The sequence below is a fragment of the Crocuta crocuta genome, unplaced genomic scaffold (assembly GCF_008692635.1).
Source record: "Crocuta crocuta isolate KB4526 unplaced genomic scaffold, BGI_CrCroc_1.0 scaffold610, whole genome shotgun sequence".
In the NCBI taxonomy this organism is placed as follows: domain Eukaryota; kingdom Metazoa; phylum Chordata; class Mammalia; order Carnivora; family Hyaenidae; genus Crocuta; species Crocuta crocuta.
In genome coordinates this window covers 1,019,217-1,024,065 of record NW_027527456.1, presented here as the reverse complement: position 1 = coordinate 1,024,065, position 4,849 = coordinate 1,019,217, and the positions used below count along the sequence as shown (strand labels likewise).

At 51.8% G+C, this 4,849-nt stretch overlaps 1 long non-coding RNA gene across 1 annotated transcript in view; it reads left to right on the top strand.

Moving 5' to 3' along the window:
* LOC144230772 (uncharacterized) overlaps positions 1–4,849 on the top strand; it is a 20,993-nt gene that overhangs the window by 511 nt on the left and 15,633 nt on the right. The window lies entirely within an intron of this gene.

Below are 4,849 nucleotides of genomic sequence, written 5' to 3'. Positions count from 1 at the left end.
CTTGACACCAATCTGTCCTGTGGGGAAACTTCGCAACCACGTTTGCAGGCACGGGGAAAGCCCAAAGCAGGGTTTGGTGCCAATTATGGACTCTTCTCCTTACCCCTAATCTGTTTCATACTTATTCTTTGCCTCTGTCTCTCGAATGGTCAGCTCCAGGGCCTTCCTTCTAAGTTACCAAGCATACAGGTGCACAATGGCCCTTCTTGAAACAGTTTTGGCACGTGTGTGTGTCTCAGGCTCTGGTATGGTCGCCAGAGAATGGACTTCGCTTTCCCCTGGCTCCTATAGGATCTCCCTGCCCCTCCCCCAAAGGCTGGCGTTTGCAGGATATTTGACCATATCCCATTCACATCAGGTCACAAAAGCTGCCTGGTCAGCTTCCTCTAGTGCCGACAAGACCTTGGGGCCGGGCTTCCCGCACTCTGCCTCGTCCCTTCGAGAGATGGAACCTTTTAGAGGGACAGTAGCGGCTTCGACCGTGAAAAGACAGCCCCCACCCTCAAGTTTTTGTTCTTTTTATATAAAGCTTGTATCCGAAGATGCTTAGATGCCTCGTAAATGACCTCAAAGTGTGTTCAGTGCCCGTCCCTCTTTGGGCCGAGGGAAGAGTTGGTTCTGCATGATGCTGACCTTAGGGGTCTAGTTAGTGGTATGGAAACGTGTTTCCCCAAACTTTGTGTGACTGTGCCTAGGGAGGCTGCAGCCTTCTGCACTGGGCAGTCCGGAGGAGGAGGAAAAGCCAGCGGGGCTGGCGGAAGTGACTTCAGTTTCCATTCATTACTTTATAGTGTAATTCAGTATTCCCCCCGGGATGAGGCTCTGAGGACTCAGTGGAAGATGTTAATGAAGATGAAGTTTGTTGTTCTGTAATAGGCCAGGGTGGCAGAGTGCTCTCCGAAGCGGACTGATTTTGCTCTCAGCAATCAAGTGGTTTTCTTAGTCAGTTTCTGTAATTGCTAGGAAGTCTGTGTTCTTTCCGGATTTCCAGAGCAGAGGAAGGTAAGGCCCAGGGTGGCTTGTCCCATCTTAACAAAAACATCCTTTCATCTGCTAATCCTGTTTTTGCAGATGTAAGTAATGAACCAGCCCCTCACCCTCTCCCACAGGCCTGAGGGAAGGGAGCCTCTCACAGGACGAATTCTGCAGCATTTTATGACCTTAAGAACGGGGGGGGGCGCGTCTGGGTAGCTCAGTCGGTTAATGATGGCTCAGGTCACGATCTCACAGTTCATGGGTTCGAGCCCCACATTGGGATCTGTGCTGACAGCTCAGAGCCTGCTTGGGATTCTCCCTCTTTCTCTCTCTCTCTCCCCCTGCCCCTTCCTGGCTCGCATGCTCTCTCTCTCTCTCAAAATAAATAAACTTAAACAAAAGAACCATCTCCCAGAAACCTTTATTGTTTTCATTTTTACCAGCATTTATTCAGCTCTGGCTGGGGCAAGGTAAGAAAGAGAATAGAGAGGAGGATGGAGTGTATCATCTTCGTCCTCCAGGAAGTTAGAATCCGTGTTGGTACCAGTGACTGTGGAGCAAGACTGTTTGGTGCTGCTGTTTGGAAGGCCAGTGAAGCTTCCTTTGCAAGCCTGCAGGGACCTCTGGGGGCTAGCTTTAGGCTCTTCTGTACTTTAGTGACTGAGCCCTTTCCCCCACCCTTCTGCTGGAATTATCGGCCACCCCCGTGTCACCCCCAAGCAGTGGATTTATGAAAATGCATGTATTCCTGGTTCCTAGAAAGATAACATTGCTGACCAGGACTTTCCAAAAAACCATCACACCCTACTTTAGGGAAGGGGACGGATCGTCACATGTCATGCATCGAGCTAAAGCATTGTACACGTGTCATTGCTTTGGTCTGTTATCAGTTGTACAGATGACTAATCCGGGACTCAGAGAAGCCAGGTAACCTGCCCAAAGCACAGCAAGGCTGGCGAGGGTGGAGCACCAGCATTAGTGTTGGACCCCAGAGCTCAGAACCTCTCCTTACCTGGGTCCCTTAGCGTCCCCTGGGTCCCTTAGGCACCCCGGCCAGGCTAAGAGGCTAGGCTGGGGTGGGAAAGCACTTAGCTCTATTGTTAGTGAGTTCCAGCCACCGGCCAAATCCATAAAATGTCCCTGAGCTGCCCACAGCACCTATTCAGCCACCTTCCCCCTGGCTGTCCTTCACATGGGACCTCATAGCGTGCCCTGTGACTCAACCAAGAACCGACGGGAGTTTGCTCCTTGCCGAGTCCCAGACGCGGCGGGTGGAGTTGCTGCACAAAGGAAACTTTATTTGCATCGAATAAGGAGCCCGTGGGAATAACTCCCAAAGCCATGACTCCCCAAGGCAGGGTGAAGGGGTTCCTTTTATTTAGGGTCAGGACGAATATTTAGATAGGGGGANNNGGGGAGCCTTAGCATCATCTCTAGGGTGGGGGCGGGGGTGGAACCGTGCGCACATGCGCTTTAAGGAAACCTGCCTGTCCGTGCATTGTATGTTATGTAAATGAGGCTTGCGCCCCTCCTTGGGAGGAGGCGTTAGTATTAGGACGACGTACAGGTAGTTGGTAGTTGGAGGTCATTCTAGCGGTCACGCCAGGGTCCACAGGTGTGAGTGGGGAGGGGTTATGCTCAAACTGGTCCGGGTGGACTGGCCCAGATGGAGAGCTTTCTGGGCAGTCGCTATTGTTAGAGGGGTGGTTTTGGCTTCCTTGTGCCTAAGAGAGAAGAAGCTGGAAGGAAGAGCTTAAGGAAAAATGTGGGACAAAGGCCAGTGAGCACATGCAGGTGGCAGTAGAGGTCAGGCCTTGGGGTCGAGCTGGTGACACCCCTGGCTCAGCAGTGAAGGGGGTGGGGGCTACACATCAGTTCACCCCGGTAACTTCTAGATGGTCCATCCCGGACAGCCAGATTCTGGCAGGGAGCGAGGGAGTGCACTTTTTGCCAGGGCTGGGTGGGGACCAGAGCACCGTCAACCCAAGACACCAAGGACCCTTCTGTCTTTTCCACCTTCTCGGCTTTCACTCACCAGCTTATCCTCCCAAGGATAAGGCTACAAGATCATTGCCTCGGCCACGAGCATCACTTCCTCAGATAAGTACGCAGCAGCGCTGTTAAAACGCAGGAAGGAAGGAAGCTGGTTAGCGGGTAAGGAAGGGGTGGAGGAGTGTTCCCTCGCCTGTCTCTCCTTCGATCCAGTTCTAAAACCTTCCCAGAACATCCCCCACCCCCACCCCAGCCCACTTCCTTTTACTTCTCACTGGCTAGCACTTGGTGATAATTGGGAAAAGCGGGGAGGGGGGGCGCTGGTGATTGGCTCAGACCCGGGGTTCTCAGCCCTGGCTGAACGTGACATTCACCTGAGGAGCTTTGTTTATTTCTTTCTTTGTTTGTTTTTTTTTTCAAATGTCGGTACCAGAACTCCACTCCCAACGATTCTGATTTCATTGGTCTGGGGTGGGGTCCAGGCACGGGGGTGTTTTACAAGCTCCCCGGTGATTGTGCTGTGCAGCCAACATTGAGAACCACGGCGAGACCTGCACTGATCATGGGTCATCGCCTGGGGCGGGGCCATTCCCACTAGAACAAGATCCAGAGATGGACTGAAGGGCTGTTGATGAGCAGTGAACCCGTGGGCCACAGCAATTTATGCAAAGGCACTTGGAGCACTGAGGCTCTAAGCAGCTGTAGGGTGTTAATATGGAAAGGGAAAAACCTCTTCCGTTATTCGTGGCCCCATTGAGCACCCTCTCCCATTCCTTCAAATGCTCTGTTGTGTCCAGCTTGTTACCTAATAATCCATCATTGTGCCCGCGGCCCACTGCTGTTGCAAGCAGACTGCTGTGCCGGCCTGTCCTTTGCAGCTGCCTCCCTTTGATTTCTGCCCTTGGGAAGCCCCAAAAGTTCACTTCCTGTAGGCATTTAAGAGGCCTTGGTCTTGGGGCACCTGGGTGGTTGAGTCGGTGAGGCACCGAACTCTTGGTTTTGGCTAGGGCTGTGATCTCACGGTTCCTGAGTTCGAGCCTGCATCGGCTCTGTGCTGACAGTGTGGATGGAGGCTGCTTGGGACTCTCTCTCTCTCCCATGCTCTCTCTCTCTCTCTCAAAATAAATAAATAAACTTAAAANTTATTTTTTGTCTATTTTTTGGTTTTGTTTTTCTTTTCTTTTTTTTTTTTTGAGAGAAGGAGATGGAGAGAGAGAACACAAGCTAGGGAGGGGAAGACAGGAAGACAGAGCATCTAAAGCAGGCTTCTGAACTGACAACAGGAAGCCCAATGTGGGGCTCAAACTCGCGAACCANAGCCGAAGTCAGATGCTTAACTGACTGAGCCACCCAGGCGCCCCATAAGATTTTATTTTTAAGTCATCTCCACACTTGACATGGGGCTCGAACTCACAACCCTGAGACCAAGAGCCCTATGCTCTACCGACTGAGCCAGCCAGGTGCCCCCCCTCCCTCCAACAAAGCGTTTTGAAAGTCATTCTCTCTTTATTCAGGATACTGTGCCCCAAACGGATTATGTATAAATGTCACTGAAAGGAAATCCTCTTTCTTAAACACAGANACAGAAAGGGGAATGTTTTATTTATTTTGCAAGAGAGTACGAGGGAGGGGCAAAGAGAGAGGGAGAGAGAGCATCCCAAGCAGGTCCCTTGCTGTCAGCGCCGAAATCAAGCGTCAGACTCTCAACCAGGCACCCCAAGGTGAAACAGTTTTTTAAAGCCCATCCACGTCCAAGTCCTGAATGTCCCCCTCTTGAGGTCAGGGCTGCGTTTGACCGGGACATTCTCGGAGCTTCCCTGTGGGCGGGGCTGCCTTCCCAGGCAGGACCCCTTCAGTGGGTGGCCAATTTGGTGTTTAGGAA